Here is a 22,405-nt window from a genome sequence, read left to right as displayed (position 1 = left end):
AGAGAGAATGTTCCTTGGTGCTATGGTTTGGATAAATATCCCTAAAGGCCCATGTGCTACAGACTTGATAATCAATCAGATTGTGGCACTATGAAAGGTGTGGAACCTCTAAGAGGTGGGAGGAAGTTGAGTCACTGGAGCTGCCCTTGAAGGATATGCTGGGATTCCAGCCTCTTCTCTCTTTGCCTCTTGGCCTCAGTATACTCCCACTGTCATATACGACCCCGTCATATACTACCTCACTACAGGCCCAACAGAAACAGAGCCAACCAACTGATCACAGATGCGAACCTCCACAGGAAACCTCCTGGAAGCCAAATTAAGCCTCTCTTTTATCTCAGATATTTTGTTACGGTAATGGAAAGCTGACTAATGCACCTCGTGTAGAAAGAGGTTCAAGACCTCTTAGCTATAGAAGGAGTTGCAGTGCAACGTAAAGAAAACAGTACTGTGTGTAATCATAAAATAGATATATTTGATACTAGCTCTGGATTGTTGAGATCTCGTTAAGGTATAAGTATGGAGCTAATCCCTCTGCACACACCATTCAATGACTCCTTATATCAGGCAGGCATTGCCATGACTTTTCTTTTTACAGAAAAACTGAGACTTACAGTGGTTGTTAAATAACTTTCCCAGCATCTCATAGCAAGTAAGTGGTAGGAGTAGGATTAGAACCTGGATCTTTATGACTCTGGAGTCTGAATTCTCAACCTCCTCAAGGAGAGCACGAATACACACAGGTATATATGTGAAATACTGAAAGGGTATATAGCCATTAACACTGATAATTTAGGGAGTTGGGGGAGGCAGGTAGATCAACTTTCATTTTCGACTTTACATAAATCTGTACTATTTACATGTTTCTAGTGAGCACGGACCATTTCAAAACAAATGCAGGCTTATTTTGATTCTACCTGCTGAAGCACCCACACAGAATTACTCTAGCACTTAGGCTCTGGTTTATGGAGCAACCATTGCACACTACACCGAGTACTAAGCACTTGGCATCCAAAACTTCACCAAATCCTCACAATTCCTTCCTCCAGAGGAGGAATCTGAGACTCGGGGATGTGTCTGAATGGTTTCCAAGCACTAGCTTTTACCTTCTTCGGGATGCTAGTGGAGCAAGAATGATTACAAAAATAATAATGGCTTTCTATGTGCCAGACTTGTGCTTTTCATGGGTCTCATCTAATTGCTTCATGGTAATCCCCATTCTACAGATGAGAAAACCAGGGTTTGGCAGAGAGAGAGGAGGCTTACTTGCCACTCAGCAAAACTGAGACTGGAATTCAAATTACCACACACAGCTCTGGCATCCAGCCAGTTGCTCAAACCAAAATCTCGGTAGTCATCCTTGCTTCCTTTCTTGCTTTCTTTTTCTTCCCTGTGTCTAACCTGCTGGTTTTAGTTGGCTCCAGTTTCCAAAATACACGTTCACTTCTCATTATCCAGCTACCCTGGCTTCTTAAACTTAACCCACCTCACTGTAGTGGGCTTGCTGACTCCTGTGACAGGAAAATAATTTTCAGGATGCATCCGAAAGAGACGCCTGTAGGGTTTCTTAGGCAAGGACAGTATAGGATGCATTGGAGATGGGAATGCAGGCACTCAAAGAAACGAGATGCACTACAGTTTGGAACTGAGTACATTTATACTTTTCTTGGGGGGGGAGCTAAGGGGAAAAAGTGGTCCCCACCCCTCCCCTCAAAAGTCAGTTCACAGGCTTTTTTAAAAAATAGGTTAGGGTTAGGATTAGGTACGTCTCTGGACTTGCTCAACCTTTTATTTATTTGCTCTCCTAATTGGGCCAATTTATGGCCTGCTTGGGGGTGAATCTGGTAGGGAAGAAGTATAAATCTGGCCCAGGTCTGTTGACATGGAGACAGTTGTTATCTCGGGGCTAGGCTCCTATCCCTTCTTTTCTTAATTGAGCCAATTTATGGCCTTTTCGTGGTGGGTCTGGTAGAGAAGCAGTGTGAATCTAGCCAAGGAATGTTGGCATGGGGCTGTCTAGGGTGACTTCGGCTAAGACCTGAAAGTTATAGTCCTTTTACAAAGTACAATTTTTCAGTCGTGAGTTGCTTATCTCCTTTTTACCTGTTTTATTACTCGTATGCTACTTCACTACCATTGCAGTAGAAGCTACTGCTTTCTCCCATCGGGGCACTATAAAGGATCCTCCCTGCTCTCCCTACCTCCATTCCTACTTCTTGTACCCCACTCTATCCTCTCTGCACACTTCAGAGTGACCTTCTTCAAGTTTCTTGCTAATTGCTATCTGTAATCACAAGTACAGCTTTCTCAGGGAATTGGGATAGTGCTAAGCCCCTTAGAAAATGGCTCGGTTTTCTCAAGATGACACTTGCTAATACCATTATCTAAAACAAAAGGAGATAACCTGATTCACTACATGCAATGATACCTAGACTCATAGGACTTACTTCTCCCAAAAACTGGGTGGAGGCAGTTGCAAAAGTTTCCAGTCACACTTCAAATACCAGTTACCACATCCTGAAGGTTCCTGTGACTTGCCACCTACAACAGCTCCACCTCTGCAGCCTCATTTTCTATTAACCTTTTCCTTAGCAAGAAGTTCTTTTTCTTTCAACAATTACATTGGTTCCTCCTACTCCAAAACAAGGGATATCTTTCCATTTTCTGATATCTTCTTCAATCTCTTTTTTCAGAGTACTGTAGTATTAAATGTAAAGGTCTTTTACTTCCTTCATTCCATTGATTTCTAAGTATTTCATTTTGGGGGGTAGCACTGTAAAAGGTGTGATTTCCCCAATTTCTCTCTCAGTGAGTTTGTTGTGTACAGGAATGCTATGATTTTTTTAAGTGTTCTTGTTGCTGTTTTGGTACTGGGGATTAAACTCAGAACCTTGAACTTGCAAGGTGGGCAGAGGCACCCCTGAGCTAAATCCCTGGCCCTAAGTGTTGTCTTTGTATCCAGCTACACTATTAAATTTGGTTTTTAAATCTAGAAGTATATTAGCAGTTTTGGGAGTCATTTACATAGAGAATTTTTGTCATCTGAAAAAATGATAATTTAACATCTTCCTTTGCTACACTACTTCATTTATTTCTTTCTCTTGTCTAATTGCTCTGGCTAATGTTTCCAGAACTATACTGAGTAAGAGCAGTGATAGCGGACATCCTTGTCTTGTTCCTGATTTTAGAGTGAAAACTTTCAGCTTTTGACCATGATTATGATGTTGTCTGTTGGTTTGTCATAGATGGCTTTTATCAGATTGAGATAAAGACCATCTATTCCAATTTACTGTAGGGTTTTAATCATAAATAGGTACAGGATTTTGTCAAATGTTTTTTCTTCTTCTATTGAGATGATCATGTGGTTTTTATCCTTGATATAGTGAAAATGTCCATTCTTTAAAAATCATTATACAGACTTAATGCAGTCCTGCTCAAAATACCAGTATCAGGGCCAGGGATTTAGCTCAGTTCTGTCATCTGCCTCACAAGCTCAAGGTCCCAAGTTTGATCCCGGTACCAAAACAAACAAACAAACAAACAAAAAAACAAAAAAACAGCAATAACAACAAAAAAAAACAATGCCACACCTTACAGAATTAGAGAAAATAATTCTAAAATCCATCTGGAACCAGAAGAAACCTAGAATAGCAAAAGCAATTCTGAGCAACAAAAGCAAGGCAGGGGACATCACAAACCCTGATTTGAAATTATACTACAAAGTTATTGTGATTAAAAACAGCATGGTACTGGCAAAAACAAAACAAAACAAAAAGAAAAACAGACCCAAGGATCAATGGAACAGGTTAAAGGATGCAGAAATAACTCCACATACACTCAGCTACCTTATCTTTGATAAAGGAGTCAAACATCTTCCCTGAAATAAAAATAACCTCTTTAATAAATAGTGCTGGAAAAACTGGCTTTCCACTTGCCAAAGATTAAAACTAGACCCATATCTTTTACTATGCACCAAATTGAAATCTACATGGATCAAAGATCTAAATATTACAACAGAAACATGAAATCTGCTAGAAGATAGAATAGATAGAACTCTCAGTGACACTGGTTTAGGCAAAGTCTTTATGAACAAAACCTCAGTTGCACAGAAACTATCACAAAGAACCAACAACTGGGATCTCATCTTATTATAAAGCTTTTGCACAGCAAGAACCAACAGAGTGAAGAGACAACACACAGAATGGGAAAAATATTTCTCCAGCTGTTCCTCAGACAAAGGACTACTATCCACACTATATAAAGAACTAAAAAAAAAAAAAAAGAAAGAAAAATCAGACCCTTCCAATTTAAAGACCCAATCAAAAAATGGGCATCTGCAATGAAGAGGTACTTCTCAGATGAAGAAGCAGAAAAAGACATGAAAAAATGCTCAACATCATTGGTCATTCAAGATATGCAAGTTCATTTTCTCAATCCAGAAAGAGTGGCTGTTATCAATAAATCAATTGATAACAAATGCTGGCAGAGCTGTAGGGAACAAAGAACCGTCCTCCACTATTGGTGGGACTGTGAACTGCTGCAACTATTGTGGAAATCAGTGTGGAGGTTTCTCAAAAAACTAGAATTAGAGGTTTTATTTGACTCAACTATTTCCCTTCTTGGTTTCTTCTTGAAAGAATTAAAAAGCATCATACCTCATGCACACCCGTGTTTATAGCAGCACAGTTTGTAATAGCTAAATCTTAGAAACAGCTCAACAAATAAATGGATAAAGATGTGTGTGTGTGTGTGTGTGTGTGTGTGTGTTTTAATTCGATGGAGGGATACTCAGCCATAAAAAAAAAAAAGGATAAACCTGAGACATTTGTAGGTAAATGGATGCACCATAGGATAATACTCTTAAGTGAAATTAATCAAATATACATGTAAAATATTGCATTGTTTACCTGGCATGAAAAACCAAAAGGTAAATAAAAAATTTTTTTAAAGGGTAGATAAGGACCAAATGTATAATAGGTATTGTGAAATACGAAGAAAATGTTCAAATAGGAAGGGAAACAGAGGAAGGGGAGGGGAAAAGAAAATAGAAGGAAAAAATAAAAATAAAGCTTTTGTAAATAAGAAGGGGAAGAGGAGTTAAAGGGAGAAGAGGGGATTGGGAAGAAAGAAGAATCAAGATATATCATGTACAGGTATAAATTCCCTATAATGAATGTTATCAATATGTATATCTAAACTGTACCAATAAAATTAATTTTTTAAAAAAAATTATAATCACCTCTTTTGCAGAGGCTGTTCTTTTGGCCTGGAGGCCCTGCCCTATGTGATAAAGAGCCAGCTACTTCAGTCAGTCAGGTCTCAGCTCAAAGGCTACAAGCTCAGAGAGGCTCTCCTTGTCACCTCAATTAACAAACATTACCAATTCCTGCTATTCCTGTCCCCGTCTTATTTCCATTATAGCACCCATTTATCATGACCTGAAAGTTCCTGCTTTCTGTGCTCACTTTGTAGCACGTCTTGACAGTTACAGATGAGCTCCAAAAGATAGACAGCTTTTCACTGGGAAGCAATCTGTAAAAATATATTTACAGATTTTATTGGGCATTTATTATGCACCAGTTAAGAGTTTTGCAATGTATCCTTGTATCATCCTCAGCCCTCTCTGATAGAAAGACAACAAAATTTATTTAAACTTTTAGTCTACTAGACACATTAAAAGAAGTAAAAAGAATGAATGGCGTACTTTAATACAATATGTCACAGTATCACCATCTCAACACATAATTGATAAAGAACAAGAACTCCCCCCCAGTGTGTGTGTGTGTGTGTGTGTGTGTGTGTGTGTGTGTGTGTGTGTGTATCTAAGACATACAGACAGACAGGCAGGCAGACAGATCGTGGGTGTGTATCCTGGGCTCTGAGGAGCTCAGGGCCTGCCTCAAAGTGTGGAGATTCACAGGCTCCTGCTTCAGGACTGTACCTCAATGACCCACACTGTACCTCAGGTTTCCCGCCTTTTCTGTACCTTCTCAGGGTGCATGCGCCGTTCAGGGTCTGCACTGGTAGAAGTGGAGACACGTGATGAATGTAATCACATGTACTGCAAATACATACTAATAAAAACTTTTTTTAAGATAAAAAGGATGGTTCCTCAGTGACAACGCCAAAGTGCCTTCCAATGAATCTTCCCAACCAATGAGGTGTGATAAATAGCCAGTAGGGCGGCCAGGAGCAAGCAAGCCAATCTTAACCCAAATGGTTAGAAAAAAGACAAAAGCACTCCAGAGCCACCGCGCGCCTGCGCATTCCAGCCGGAAGTTCCCTGGAAAGACGGAAGTGCCTGGTTAACTGTCAGGAGTTGAGATGATCCTCGGTTCTGAAAGGAAGGCGAAGGAGCCAGGTCGTGAAGCTCAGGATCCTGTGCAGCCAGCAAGCCAAAGGAATCAGAGGTAAAGTTAGCATTGGAGTTGGAAGCCAGATTGAAATTGCAAATGGTCTTCTTCATGGAAAATAATAAGAATTGTGAATTTGGGCTTCAAGAGGAAAGGAATATTCTCAGGCATGGTCATTATGAGGAGGGGCTGAATAACACATCTCCGAGGTCAAGTGAAGCCTTGGGAAGTTTTATCAGTGTCTATTGAGAAATGAATAGATACCAAAGCAAAATTTGTTATGCAAGTTGTGCCACGTTGTAAATGTTTACAGTGAAGGAATTATACAAAAACTTACCCAGGGCAACATAGTTATGTAGATGGTTAGTTTTTTGTTTTGTTTTGTTTTTGTGGTACTGGAGATCGAACTCAGGACCTTGCGCTTGCCAGGCAGGCACAATGCCACTAAGCTACACCCCCAGTCTGATGATTAGTTTTATAAGAAATGACTAGGTAGACTGATCATGGGACACAGTTTTTTAAGTTGTACAATGAATAAGACCTTAGTCTTAATCCATTTAGGCTGGCTATATATCTCTCTGAACATTCTCCTTTCAAGATAACTTGAGGATTGAGAAATTAGTCTTCTTAGCTTCTGCTTCCATGAGCGAGGGGTCCCAGGTGTCTTATTAGGAATCAGGGAGCAGCTACCCTAATGATAAGCTGTAAGAGAGATCTGTGATGATTGGAGGTCCCCCTGAGAGATGTTCTTCTCAGACTATTAGTGCCGGAAGGACTTCCAGGCTCCTCCCTGATGCTATGTTAGGATTTAGTGATGACAGTGATATGTATGGGGAGTGAGATTTGTCACAGTGGGGAGGATTCCGGCTATAAAGAGAAGAGTGCGAGGCTAGAAGATCAAAAGACCAGTGATACTATAATCTAGGAAAATTAGATTATTATTAGATTATAGACTTGGAAGGTCTCCCGGAGCAAGTATCATCTGTGCAGACACCTGAATGAAGTGAGGGAGACGAAGAAGGGAATGAGGCATGAAGGCAGAGGGAACAAACTTGCCCTGTCTGAGGAGCCCCAAGGAGTCTGGGTGGCTAAAGCAAAGGGAGCCAAGGGATAAGAGGACATAGGAGATAAGGTCCACAGTGAAGTTGGGAAAACATGGGAAGAATGAAAGTAAAGACACGACATGATCTGATTTAACATAAAAGGGGTTTCTAGGGTTCCTGGGGGTGACTAGATAGCTCATGGGTGGTGGAAGACCTGGCAGGAGGATACATGTGAACAAGGTCAGTGGCAGTTGGGGGCAGCACTAAAGAGCATTAGCTCAGGTCGCCAACCTGGGAAAGGCTCAGGGTCACATGAGAACAGTGAGGGATCTGTTGGTGGAAGAAACCTAGGGGCTTTTTGTTTTTGGGGGATTGTCACTGGTTTGGAGGAGGCGCACACAGGAATGTAGTAGGTTTGACTGCTGGGTATCAGGAGATACAGTGAGAGGTTTTCCTAGGAGGTTATCGAGGGTGGTAGCTTCTGTTCTGTTCTCAGGAGCATTGAAGGCATTCACCACCTCACAGTTCTCGGATTCCCTCCATCCTTCCCCAGCTGTGAGGCTTATAACTAGGCAAACCAGGCTCTTTAGGGGGGTGATATTTCAGAGGTAGACAGAAGGGCGCCACCAGGACCTTCAGCCTTGTGTATAGCTGAGTGGCTTTGGACAGTTTGAACTTAAAACTATCTTTATTGCTGTTTTAAAATATTACGTTATGAACTATTTCAAACACCCATTAAAAACATGATAAATCATGTTATCAAGTCTCATGAACATATCCTCCAACATGAATCAGCATAGGCTTGTTTTAAGAAATGAAATATTTTGGATAAAATGAAAACCCTACCCGCACCTTTCTTGGTCCCATTTTCTACCTTTCCCAGAGGTAGCAAAATCTTTAAGTGAATGGAAGATCTTTCCCATCTATGTTTCTATACTTCTATTGCAGTGGACGTACCACAAACATAAAATATTGCTATGTATGTTTTAAAAGCTTTACATAAATCGTTTTGCACCGTAGGTAGGATGGAGAGGGGTCTTGGGATCTAACCCAGGAGCTCAGGCACGCTAAGCAACACTCATTTTCAATGCTGGGTACCTTCCATCTCACTGTATGGATATACACTATTTTATTTATCCACTCTTTTATTGATGGACTTGTAGGTAGTTTCCAACTTTAAGATATTGCCACAGTGCTGCTGCACCTGCCTTCCTGCATACATACACGAGTTTCTCCCTCGTGGGTCTCATTAGTACTGTGTACCTTCATTATGGCATTTGCTGGAGGATACTAATAATCTACAACTCTGTATCTCAGTCTTGATTTTGTCATTCAGGAATCTGGTGAGGAACTTCAGTAATGGAAAGTTAAGCTCACTATGATTTGGGCTTTATTTTCCTGGGAGTTTTATTGTCCTTTCTGTAAAATGAACACAGTAATGCAGTAGTATCTACTTCATAAAGTCACAAGGATTTAATGTTATGAATGTAAAATGTAAAATACTTAACATATCCTCTGGGTGTCCTTAGGGAAGTCACTTCACCTTTCTGAACCTCAGTTTCTTCACCTGTAAGAGAGTAAATGAGTACAGTTGCAAATATCAGAACTCTAGGAATCCACCTGGGTCGTGGATTGACTGTAATATAGCATGATAGTGATAGCTGTCATTGTTCATGCGAATAAAACTAGACTAACATTTCTTGAGGGTACCTTAATCCCTATTAAGTATTGATATTATTCCCATTTCACAAATGAGGAAACTGAGGCCTTGGCAGAGTGACCACCCACGGATCATGTGGTTAGTACAGTGGCGCCTCAGTTCACAAACTTAATTCTTTCCACGATTCTGGTTGTAAACTGAATCGGTCAAGAACTGAATCAAACTCAGTGGTTAGGTTCAATGTTGACCACATGGGAAAATTTGATTTGGTTCTCATCCAGTTCAGTTTGCGACCAGACACATGGAAAGAATTGAGTTTGTGAACCGATGTGGTAGGAACAGCATTTTAAACCATCTGATTAATTTAAAAGCCTGTGTCCCATCCTCTAAGTTATACTCCCTTAAATGCCTTCATCTGTTGCCTGTTGCCCTCAGGAGAGTTTGAAGAATGAAAGTATTTCTTTCAAAGCCTTAAATGAAATTCCAAGTTATATAAAATAAGTGCTGGCAGAACTATTCCAGTTATCAAGGGGCTAATGTCAGAGGCATGGATTTAATCTGGCCTTGCAAGTATTGGCTGTGTGAGGTTGGACAGATTACCACATATCTCTGAAAGTCAGTTTCTCTCATTGATAAGACAGGAATAATGATGCTGGTGTAATAGAGTTATCATGTGGTTCAGCTGAGATAATAGATTTACAGCACTGGGTATACTACCCAGCTTATGATAAGAGCTAAACAAGTGTGGCTGTTGTTATTATGCTTGCAGTGGTTACCACCTTTAGGGCTCTTTACTGACCACAGGGTCAAGTGGGAATTTCTCAACCTTGCATTCATGGACCTCCATCATCTGACCCAACCTGCATTTCCAGCCTCCCACACCTACCCCATGGCCAAGCTGAATTAAAGTGTTCCTCACTGCCAGTTCTCCTTCCTCTCCCTGCTCCAAAAGCATGCTTCATATTTTTTGAAAAAATTTCTAAAAATTTATTGTAGAAAATTTGAAACTATACAAAATGTAAAAGCTAGTCAAATGATCTCTCCGCTCTCTTTATAATTATTAGCTTTTCTTATATAAATAACTACTCACCCTACTATATTGTTTATCCCAACCTACTCACCCCACTACATTATCACTTCATCTATAAATTCGTCATTATCTATTTCTAACGTAAAGATTATGTAAGCCTAACTACAGTAACACCTTAAGATCTAAAAACTTAAAGAGTTTCTCAATATCAGTCTGTCATTATTCAAATTTTCTTCACCATCTCATAAATCCTTTTCTTTTCTAGTTGATTTGTCCAACTAAAGACACAGACAAGAATTATACATTATGTTTAAGTGATATGCTCCTTTTAAATTGGTTTTTGTCATTAAGTCTCCTCTTCTACAGTATTTTTGTTGAAAAAACTGGGTCATCGGTCCTCTGGAATTTCTCATGAGAAATGCTATGGATTTTGTTAATTTATTCTCCATGTAATCCTTTATCATGTTTCTCTGTACCCTATTTCCTGAAAACTGGTAGTTATAGTTAGATTGTAGAGGTTTAATCAGGTATGGGGGTGATTATGGCAATGCTGTGTGCTCTCTGTTACATCAGATCTGCAGAAACATGTCTCCTCACCTCTCTTTCAGCATTGGGGAGATCCATGGGTTCATGGGATGTCAGCCTGCCTGATTCATTAAGGTTCTCCAATAGCATTTCATATGATGGTCTTAGCAGGCATTGATATGAAAGGGATCTGAGAATGCCACTCCAAGGTGGGTCCCGTGGCACACATAGGTGTTTCACAGCTGTATTCCCAGCTACTAGAGAGACTGAAGCAGAAGGACTATAGGTTTGAGGCCGGCCCTGGCAGCTTAGTGAGACCTGGTCTCAATAATTTAAAAAATAAAAAGGACTGCAGCTATAGCTCAGTGATAGAACACTTGCCTTGCATGTGCAAGGTCCTGCATTCAGTCTCTAGTATTGCAAAATAAAAAGGAAAGAAAAAGAAAAAAAGCCACTCCCAAATATGCCACTTTTTGAGCTGATGGCAATTAAGAAACAGCAAACCTAGGAGGAACTCTCTGTCCTCCTCCTGTCTACCTAAAAGCAGGACTTAATGTTCCCTGTATGAAGAGGCCTCCCATACCAGGAAGAAAAGATGCATCACTGGATACTCAGTCCACATAGACAAGCCTTATCTCTCTCATTAGTGTCCTCTCCCCACAATTTACTGTCCTAGAAGTCTAAACCCCTTTTCTTTTGTTTGGTCATTTTACCACAGTGTATCACCCTTTGTTAAAATGGTATATAAGCTCTCAAGCCTAACCACTTCTTTAGGTTTTTCACTTCTTTTCTGTGAAGCACCCATGTGTTAGACTTTTCCTCCCGTTAATCTGTCTTCTGTCAATTCAAGTGCATACCACAGGCACTTTACCCAGAAAGGTAGAAGAAAAAAATTTTTGCTCCCCTGTAGATGCAAGCCTAGATCCATTATTTTATTGTTTTGAACAATGGTAATATTATAATTCTACCATTTCTTCTGCATTTGTTTGCTTCAAATTCTCATACAAAGACTATTTGTTTGCCCCAAGGTACAATTAATCCAGGGAAAATGGATAAATGCTTGATTTATTCCCTTTCTTTATTAATTTTCACTACGAGTTGGTTCCCTGTGGCCTCCAAAGGTAATCGATGAGCTTGGTTTTGTTTTTTAGTCTCTATTAATGCCCAGCTCAAAAGCTATTCCCTCATATTTTTTTAATCTTGATTCAAAAGCAATTCCTCCCTTCTGTTGGATTTAAACATATCTTTCCGAGACATCCAGTTCTTTCTCCTCATGAACTTCCTTTCTCCTCAGTGGATCAGAGGCTCCTTGAAAGCATTTTGCTTGGCATTTATAATGCTAAAGGCAATACTTCTCAAACTTCATTGTGTATTTGGATAATCTAGGTGTCTAGTTAAAATACATATTCAGATTGATCAGCTGAGACTCTCCATTTATAATAGGCAAAATCACCCAATCATGCTGTTGCCCTCGATCCGCAGACCTCACTTTAAGTACCAAAAGGTTATGGTAAAGGTAAGAGATTTCTTTTATTCATTCAGGAAGAAGTATGTACTCATCCATTCCATGGACAAGGCTTAGTACCTTAAAATGCAAAGACATGTATTGGTTTGCTTTAGTAAACTGTTTTAGTTTTTAACTTATTTATTTGAATATGTAATATGAACATTGTAAAGAAAAAATTTTTCATAAAAGGATGCGGGGTAGAAGTACCTCACTCCCTAGAGGCGATCACTGTTGTTTCTTGAGTTTTATCCTAAATGCTATGTAAGAGTGCATATTTCTGCTGTGTCTTTCTTTGACTGCATGGAGACATACTGCTTTGCCTCTTTTTCTTTCATTTTATTATGTCTTGAAGATGGTTCCATACCTCAACATCCTATATAACAGGTGGTGTAGTGTATTTGTTGTTGTTTGTATAAAGTATGCAGGGAAGTGTGGCTATCTATTGATATCTTCTACATCGACCATTTCGCAGTGAGCACAGGTAACTGGTCTTGTTGAATTGTCTGAATCACATTAGTGCATTTCTGTGAAGGGTCGGGGATGTATGTAGTTCAGTGCAAAAGCCTTGGATTCAGTCCCCAGTATGGCAAAAATAAAATAATAATAATAATATATTAATGTGAAAAACAGCATACATTCATTTATATAGAGTGTGTGTGTATACTTGTTCCTAAGTTTTCTGTGGGATATTGGTTGCAGATAACAAAATCCTAAGATACTCAAGTGTGCTGTACAAAATCGCCTAGAATTTGTGTCTAGCATACGCACAGCCTCCCATATACTTTAAATCACCCGTAGAGAATAATGACAAACAAAAAATTCTGTGTGTATTTTCAGTACAGATGAGATTTTTTTCAAAATTTTTGATCTGCAGTTGGTTGAATTCAGGGATATAGAACTCAGGGACCCAGAAGGCTGCCTGTATTTAAGGAACAGGTATTGCATTATATGGAAGGAGCCTTGTCACTCCCTTAGTCCCCCACATGCCACTCCCTTATCACATGGGTTCTCTGCCCTAGAGGTAACTACTATACTGAATTTTGGATTTATCTTTCTCTAACTTTCCTTTTTTCGGTGATTTCCAAGCTGTAGCATATCAAACTCATCTGGAGAGCTTGTTAAACAGATTTCTGGGTCCTACCCCCAGTTTCTGACTTCACAGATCTGGGGACTGGGGCCCAGTAATTGGCATTTCTTTTAAATCCCAGATGATCCTGTTTCTCTGGTTTGAGGTCGCTTTCAGAACTCCTGCTTTATCTCAGCAGTACGCTTAACTTTTAACTTGTGTATGATGACTCTTTGTCCTTACGAAAATAAATTAAAATTACTAGGAGAGAATATAAAAGAGCTTCTCAGAATTGAGTTGGTAGGTCATTATGGAAGCAGGACTTATGCAAGGTTCGGCTGCTGTCTGAAGTGTGAACTTTGGCCACCTCCACCCTTTGACTGCAGGCATCTGAATGGACCTAACCAACTTGACAATTACATTGTGCCCTGAGCCTCAAGATGCATATCTTGCACTTATTAGATGCTTGTTTCATGGACATTCCCATTCTGTTTACATTCACCCCGTTTTCTTTGTCCTTTGGGTCACCTAGCCAGCATTTTTCTTTCTTTGCTTTGTTTTGCTTTGTTTTTTGGAGACAGGGTCTCACTATGTAGCTTAGGATGGCACTGAACTTACTATGTAGCCCAGGCTGGCCTCAATTTCAGTGATCCTCCTGGCTCAGCCTCCGGAGTACTGGCGTTACAGGTGTGCACCACCACGGCTGACAACCAGCATTTCTTCTCAACATATAAGGTCCCCTTTTCCTGCCTTCCTCACAACTGATTAAGATCTGTCTGAACCCAAGTGTACTGAATTGCTATTCCTAAGACCCCAGGAAAAAGTCCTTTTTTACTTCCCAGCTTTTGAGTTTGGATTGGTTAACATTCTTTCAGGATCTTTTGACCCTCCTCTAAAATCTAGTCACTCAATAAATGCCTCTTAAGGACCTCTGCCCCTTCATTCTCTGCTCCGTTTTCTATCATCCAACTTAGGATTGTTCAGTCTTTGTTTAGTATTTTCATTCATTTTCGTAGTTTAATTTGACCAGTCTCCAGTTATTTCTTCTTTGTTGGTCACCCTGTTACTGCAGTTCTAAGCCAGAGGAGCCCTAACTTTGAGAAATTTCAATGAATCAATTTTGGAAAGGCAATGTCGAAAGGCAGGAAAGGAATTTTTTCAACGTAGCTGTATCAGGAGGACAAAGGAGGCCAGGGTTGTCAGCCCTGTCTTCGGGGGGACCGACATAAGCTCCCAAAATAGATAGGAGAAGGAGGCCAGAAGTGTGCATTGTCAAGTAGTTTTGATCAAACTGTGCTGTGGTTGACCATTAGCTCAGTAATGGTCGTGGTGTGGTGGTGGTGGTGAGGGGTGTCCATTACAAGAAAGCTGCTGTTGCCAGGGGAGGAAACACGAGATGTTTATCCTGGAAACTAAAGTGACTACAGGAGAAAATGACTTAGAACAAAGGAGACAGATGCAAAATGGAGGCAAAGATGCCAAGGTTGTATCCTTCTTATACGTATCAGGCGTATGCAGGCCCAAGAGAAGAGTCAGTGCTTTTCAGCAAAAGCAACCTCTGAGTCCTTTTACAGGTCCTCTGTGTATTGTTATTTATAGTATATAATATAATAGTATAAGCAACACTTACATGTCTTATTCGCCTGGCCTATAAGCTTCTTGAAAGCAAGAATCAAGTTTAGCTTCCCGTGTGATCCGCTTCCTTAACTAAGCTGCAAACTCTTTGCAAACTCAGTTGCTTCTAAAAGCCAAAGGCAATGTAAATAAGGAAAATTGGCCAGGTGGTAGCTGTGTCCTGCATAAAGTTGGTAACTGCAATAAAGCCAAGTTGCAGGTCCATTATTCTATGATTCCCCCTCCCTGCTTTTTTTCAAGAGCAATCAGAGGTAATCCTAGTTCATCATTTTAAGAACAAGGAGCAGGATGTTCTACGGAAACCAAAACCGAATCCATCCCATGTTTTGAGGTCTTTTCAGCTAGTGGCTGGCTGGGTGAATGTGTGAATGAATCTGGGTCTCTGCGGCAGCCCTCTGTTGAAACTGAGGAAGTGGAGGGAACAGGCATTGTTGAGAATTTACTCTGTACTTAGCCCTGCGCAAGAGGCTTCACATACTTAGGTCACTTGACCTTTGTAAGGCCACACAGGGTGGTTATTATTCTCATTTATTTCCTCATCCATTGCACAGATAAAGAATGGCCCAGGGTCACACTACTAAGTTTTCCTTATTTATGACCTACCCAATTAAAAAAGAAAGGAATTTCAGATGAGCTGATGTGATTTAAGCTGGGTCCTGAATCTTGGATTCCAGATAGCTCTCTTGTGTAAAATTGCCATCACAGAAGGAATCAGGTTTTCAGAGAGCAGGTGGGAGAGAGAGAGGTCAGGGAGGAGGTTTGATTTGTGGGGCATATTGCTGTCGCTGTCGCCTGCCACCACTATGGTCAGTGGCCACTCTGTAACTCAGGTAAGGCCAGGATAGGCTGATGGGGCTGGGATTGTGATCTCTAGTATTTAAGGCTGATTATTTCCCAGCTAGGTCTTATTTTCAGGGACACATAGTAGCTACTTGCTTTCATTACTGATTTTAGATAAATGTCCAATGGCTAAATAATAAAGTAATAGATCACTACTAGCTTTGCTGTAGATAATGCCTCTGATGCCCACCCACCTTGGTAATGATTGTTTAAAGTTTTGGGATATGTGTGTGTGAGTGTGTGTGTGTGTGTGTGTGTGTGTGTGTGTGTTTTAGAAATGTGGAGATAGCCTACTGGCCTACTATAACGCATACTGGTTAAAGCCACCAACCCCCTTCCGTGGGCCTGCAGAGGTGTCTAATGAGGGACTTTTGACACTAGAAAGCCAAGAGCTACCCACAGACCATGCTAACATGCCATGTTCTGCATACCTGTCCTATGCAAAGCCATGAAATCCACTTATACGTGTGCAGACTCCTGACCACTTCACCTCTTCTTACTTCCAGTCACCTCTCCCCACACGTCAGATCACCCTCTCTTTATCCCACACATACCCCTAAACCCTAATCACAGAGAGGCAGGTTTGTGGTTTATCCCATCTCCACACTACTCAACAAACTCATGAAACTTGTCACTTCTGTGATTGGCGTCCTATGGGCCAGGCCAGTGGACTTCTTCCTGTCTCCCTACTTAGTCTCCTCAGAATTCAACATCTCCGCCTGCCTGCCTTAATTTCTCTCGAGTCCCATAGGTGAGGGACAGAATCACAGATTCAGGAGCTGTTTGGAGCCAGGCATGGTGGCGCACGCCTGTAATCCCAGTACTCGGGAGGCTGAGGCAGGAGGATCGCTGTGAGTTTGAAACCGTCCCGGACTACATAGTGAGTTCAAGGCCAGCCCGGACTACACAGTGATACCCTGTCTCAAAAACACCAAAACAGAAAGGAGCTTGGTGGAAAGCATTTTATTGGTACATTGAACCAGGAAAGAATTACTGTAGGATAGGAGTCTGCTTTTTCAGTGAGGCTCCTCCAGTGAGCATCAGCAGTCCTAGGTCTTGAACGGAATGGTCACTGGGAATCGGGAACTGCACTCCTCATTCCTTTCAGCTGGGGGTAGAGGGGCTGTGGTCAGATTGGGAACCCCCGGGTGCTGGAGCCCCCACAGGGCAGCCAGCGTAGGGTGGGACACTGATGGCAAACCATGTCTGGAGTCATGTAAGTTTCCACTCTTCACTGAGCCTTAGCTTTGGCGAGAAGAAGGCTTCTCCTTTTACTGTCCCCTTCCCCTCCCAGGTCCACTACCTCTTCCTGCACCCACATCCTTGTCATCGAATCGGACGACAGTCTTACCTTAGGAAAGGCCTCCCAGTTAAAGAAAGGAAACGCCTTTTTGATGAACTAAGAGAAGAAAAGAAGAGGCCACGTAAGCAGGGATCAGGAAGCGCTCACTGAGTGAACTTCCTGAAGTACCCAGGAAACTGTTTTCTCATCCTTAGAGTGAAAGCCAATATTCTCTGTGTGTCTTACACTAACTGTTCAGCAGCAACCCTCTGAAGTGGACACTGTCACCATCCCCACATTAAAGAGGAGGAAAGTGAAGCTCTGAAAACTGAAGACATCTGCTTGAGGTCACATAAAAAATAAACGCAGTCATGAGATGCGAGCTGTGGTCCAGCTATGTCACTGACTTGGCCTTCTACATTTGGGTAGCTCCGTTCCTTTGTGAAGGGTAAGAGGATTCAAATAAAATCCTGACAAAAGTCTTCCTCTTATAAAACTCTTTCTGTGGCTCTGTTCCCTGACTGCCTTCTTAGGACAATAGAGTGTAGCTGTGGCAACCTCCTGGGGACTCTTTCTTTGATTGACGATGCATTGGGCAGCACCCATGCAGGGCAGGACAGTTACTGCCTCTTGGAACTCAAGAATGAACCAAAAGGGCTAAAATGAGTCCTGCCTTGCCAAAAAACAAGATGAGGAAGGGGCAGCCAGGCACTTACCTCCATGAGGGCATGCCAGTTCAGGAACTCATCAGGGTTGAAATTCTATGCAAAAAGAAAGGCCAGAAATGAGCTCAGTTCCAGGGAAAGACAAAGCTGAGTCCCAGCCTTCTGGGAAAGGAAGATGGCAGCTTCCCAAGCTGTTAATCTCCTCCATAAGTAGATATTTTGGATCCAGCTCTAGGGAATCATACTCACATTTTTCCACTTGCCAATATTCAGGAACTGATTGTTAAAGGCCTAGGCCAAAAAGCAAGGTGTTAAGAAGGCCTTAAAGGGGCACAGAGGTAGGGGGGTACACTTATAGCCGGAGTGTGGGAAAACCGATTGTTTACCTCTGATCCTCTTGCATAATTAGCAACGGTAGCTTCTTCCTGGAAAGGGAGAAAGAAAAAAAAAAAGAGGCAAATGATTACATAATGTGTGCCTCACCCACGCGGCACCCTGCCAACTGCACCGTCCACCTTGGGCCCTCGCTTCAGCCGCCGTCTTCTAGCGAGGCACGTGCTTGGCAGATGTGAGAGAGGAAGGGCTGGAGAATGGCAAGCGAAAGACAGAGACGTTGCAAGCCCGGGTCTGTAATCCACGTAGGCAGCAGGTCAGGGAGAGGGTGGAGAGAGGAGGATGCTTCTCAGGAAAAACTAGCTGGTACTGTTCTGCAGTGGACTTCATGCCAAGAGTGGTACATTTGAAGTGTTCTCGAAACACCCATGCTTAGCCTATACAGCTGGGTGGGGAAGGTTAGGGTGCAGGTAGGAGCCGAGCTGCTGAGGGGAACCACTTGCATTTAATTGGGGAGGCCGGTTTGCTTTGTGACTTTATTGCCACCAGGGCTATAATCTGGATTTCCCTCCTCCGTGCAGCCCAACTTGGCAGCCTCTTTATTCCTTCTTCACCGCAAAGACTCACAGACACATAGGTCCCACGCTACATCCAAATGCTCGCATCTCATAGTGGCTTGGCATATTTATTTCTCAGTTTGAACTAAACGCTTTTAATTAGCAGGAATTCATGAATAAATCCAGAGTTCCACTTCTTCCTGAAACTTTTAGCACCGACCACAATAGCCACATCTTCCCACCCAGAGACAAGCAGATGAAATCAATACAGCCGCCTTTCAGATTGGGCTGCTTTGCTTCCCTTCGTGTGAGACCCAAACAGTCCACTTGCCCATCCACACCACTCCCTTGGGTCCTTATCGGTTGTGTGTGATGAGACCCCTGTGTTAGAGTTTTAAATCCAGAATGGACACTATTCCCCACCTTAGGATAAGACAGAAGTAGAGAGGCCAAGGATTCCTAGCTGCCTGGGGACTAGATCGTAGATCCTAAGGGGCCTTGCTGTGGCCTGGGCTCCAGAGGTAGTAGAAAGCCCCCAGCCACCTGGAAGCCATTCTAGTGGAACAGCAGATGCAAAGATTCGGTTGAACCCAGACAACCCGCCTCAGCCTCTGCCTCCACCAGGATTCAGGAACCCAGTCTCCACCCCACACTTCACCATGGCTTCCAGAAGTAAAAGTATCTGCGACCCTGAATGTCTTCCCAAATGTTCTGGGCCCTTCCTCCTTCCCGCCCTTCCTCAGAGCCCCAGCTTCTCATCCAGCCCTGGGCTACATCCAGAAGGAAGCTATTTGTCCGGTAATGGATGGAAGATAAAGAAACTGGGGGTAGGCAAATGATAAGCACAATAAAAGCACAGGTGAGATGCTCACCTCAGGACTCCCCAGGGCTGCCCCCTGGGCAGAGTGGAGCACCAGCAGAGAGAGAAGAGCCACAGCAGGAAGGACTGGGATCTTCATGGTGTCAAGTTTGGGGTGCTGTGAGGCGGGGCGGCATCACTTGCCCTTTATATTCCCAAGGAGGTCTATGCGGACAGAAGCGGGGTCCCCACCCCACTGACTCATACCCAGATCATGTCTCCCACCCCCAAGGCTCTGGGAGGCGGGGGTAGAGACTGATCCCCACTTGCCTTTGATTTCTCAACTCCCATTCTGCCCCAGGCATTTGGAAGGTGAGACTGGAGTGGATCTCTTTCATGTAAATGTGGGTGCGATGGAGACAGGTTGGACCTGTCCCTCCCTGAGATTGGCAGGGGCACCGTGCAACCTCTGCTTTTGTCTTTGCCTCTTTTCCTTATTTTGTTCCTTCCTCTGATGTTTCAGGCTCTTTTCTCCCATGTTACCAAATCTGTCTAAAGTCCTCATACTGGTACTAAAAGCCCTTCCATACGAGACTCAATCTGCCCGTCTACTTTCTTCTTTTATTTCTTTGTAAATATATTACATTCTGACCAAACTGGATTCCTTTCCAAATAGGCCCCTTTTTTCCTTCAGTCCTCTGGCTGTGCTGCTCCTTGTTCCTCCAATGCTCTTCTCCCATCTTTAGTTCCTCACCTGGGTGAAGCTTCCCTGATTCCTCCCACCACTCATTTCCCACACCTTCCCCTCTGCAAATCGCTGAATCAACTCACTGATATCGCTCTGACATTGTTCCTAAAGTAACTTATGTTTTCTCTTGCTTCTCCTTAGAATATTAGGTTCCTTAGGTCAAGCAATATACCTTTTTTTAAAGCACTGTATCTTAACCACCCTTCTAACTCCCCAGCATCATACCTTTCAAAGAATACAGGCAGACCTAACATCGCTGAGTTAGAATTCATATTCATCCTTCTGCCAAGCCGTATACTTTCCTCATTGGGGGCTGGATCCCTCCCATCATTCCACTGCCCGTCTTTTACTCTTGGGTCTTCAGAGAGATAAATGTCTTGAACTAAGAAGACAAGGAATAGAGAAACATGAAAGAAACAAAATCAAGCCTTAGAGATAGCCAACTGGAGATGAATCTCCCTATTCTGAACTTTGAGTGTCTACTCCACTTGAGTGAGCTCTTCCCAACACACACCCCAGCCCTAGCTTGGGATTTGGATCACCTCAAAGTAACAAAAGAGCCCGATGAAGCAACCTTCTCTACAATGAGGTTCAGGTGGCCCAACCAGTTCCTGGTGTAATAGGGAGGTGCTGGTACAGAGACCAGTGCCGCCAGGTCAAGGCAAGCCCGTATCTGAGGGTGGGTCTCCTAGCCCAGGCTGATGCAGTGCATAGCAGTGGCAGGCCTGGAGTGGGAGGGCAACGTGTCATTCACGAACAATCTGACTTCAGAGTCTGAGCGCTTCAGTTCCCCTACAGCCCTCATGCTCCAGTCCCAAGTACCCTGCCCCTCTGTAGCCTCAGGAAGCCTCCGCAGTTAGTACAGTGGCATCTCCTGCTCTGCAGAGCCACCTGAGGACACAGTGCAGGAGGAATACTCACTAAGCACTGATGGCCATGTGGCAGTGGATGTCATGTACAGTTAGTGCTACTGGAGGGGACAAGTAAGGGAATGACTCTGGTGGGTGGAGTACCTCCCAAAAAGCTTTCTGGAGGACACAGTTTTCATGTTTAATAGATGCTTACTAATTAACAACTGAAAGAGCTCATTAACCACCATTCATTCCATCAGCAGAGAGCCATCTCCGGGAGTGGACGGAATCTAGAGCCAGACAAAGAAGGAAAGGTTTTATGTAAATCAACTACATGTAGATATGCTCCTGGAAGTGTCTTTAATTTCAGTTCTGGCATGGATACACCAAAGCACAGATGGCCCAAACACCATCACCATCTGTTTGGCTCTAGAATCTGCTCTGTCATTGATCTTTTGCAACCTACCTCCCAATGTTTTTCTTTCCACCTAATGATGCTAATAATAATATTAGCCAATTTGTTGGGAGCTTGCTATGTGGCAGGCCTTCTGCTTAATGCCCCACACGCATGATCTCAGGGAGATACCACAGATTCTCGGAGGTAGGTCCTATAATTATCCACATTCTGTAGGTGAGGGAGCCACAGCATATAGAGGTTAAACAACAAACCCACAGCATATGGAGCAGAGAGGTTAAACCACAGCGTATAGAGGTGAAACAACACACCACCAGTGTGGCAGGGACAGCACGAGAGCCCCAGAGCTCCAGAGCCGGAGCCCGTGTGGCTCCTGTGCTGTATGGTGGAGTAGTGTTCTGCAAAGGGCCTTCGCCGGCCCATGTGGAATTTTACATGAATTAGACCCCTGCCTCGGAGTGGGGAGGACGTAGACTCATTGGCCCCTTTGCCAGGTGTCCTTTGTGGTGTGCAGCCTGTATAGCAACAGATGGCATGCATTAATTTGAATGAATTAAATTACAGAGCTTTTTAGACCCAAGGCCTTTGCACTGAGCTACATCCCTAGCTCTATTTATATTTATTTACTTATTTATTTATTTCAGACAGAGCCTTGCAAAGTTACTAAATTCACTGGGCTGGGCTCAAATTTACAATCTTCCTGCCTCAGAGTGTTTCCCCTGAGCGCTGGGACTACACCCATCTTAAATCACACACTCTTAACAAATGAAAACAAAGAACTAAAAGGTTGGAGGAACTCAGCGAATGTGTACCACACAATGAACCTGCAGTTGCCTCAGTTTCCAGGTACCTCTTACTTGGGGGGGGGGCACCATGCATATATTTGAATCTTGTGACCCTCCAGGGGCAGTGGTACCTATAACCCCAATACTTGGGGAGGCAGGAAGATCACAGGTTCAAGCCCAGCCTGGGCAACATAGCCTGACCTTGTCAAGGGAAGAATAAAAATAAAAAGGTCTGAGAGAGTAACTTAGTGCCAAGGCTTTGGTTCAATCCCTAGTACTTAAAAAAAAAAAAAAAAAAAAAAAAAAAAACT

The sequence above is a fragment of the Fukomys damarensis genome, unplaced genomic scaffold, assembly GCF_012274545.1.
Source record: "Fukomys damarensis isolate Sample0158 unplaced genomic scaffold, DMR_v1.0_HiC HiC_scaffold_19, whole genome shotgun sequence".
In the NCBI taxonomy this organism is placed as follows: Eukaryota; Metazoa; Chordata; class Mammalia; order Rodentia; family Bathyergidae; genus Fukomys; species Fukomys damarensis.
This window is presented reverse-complemented; position numbering follows the sequence as displayed.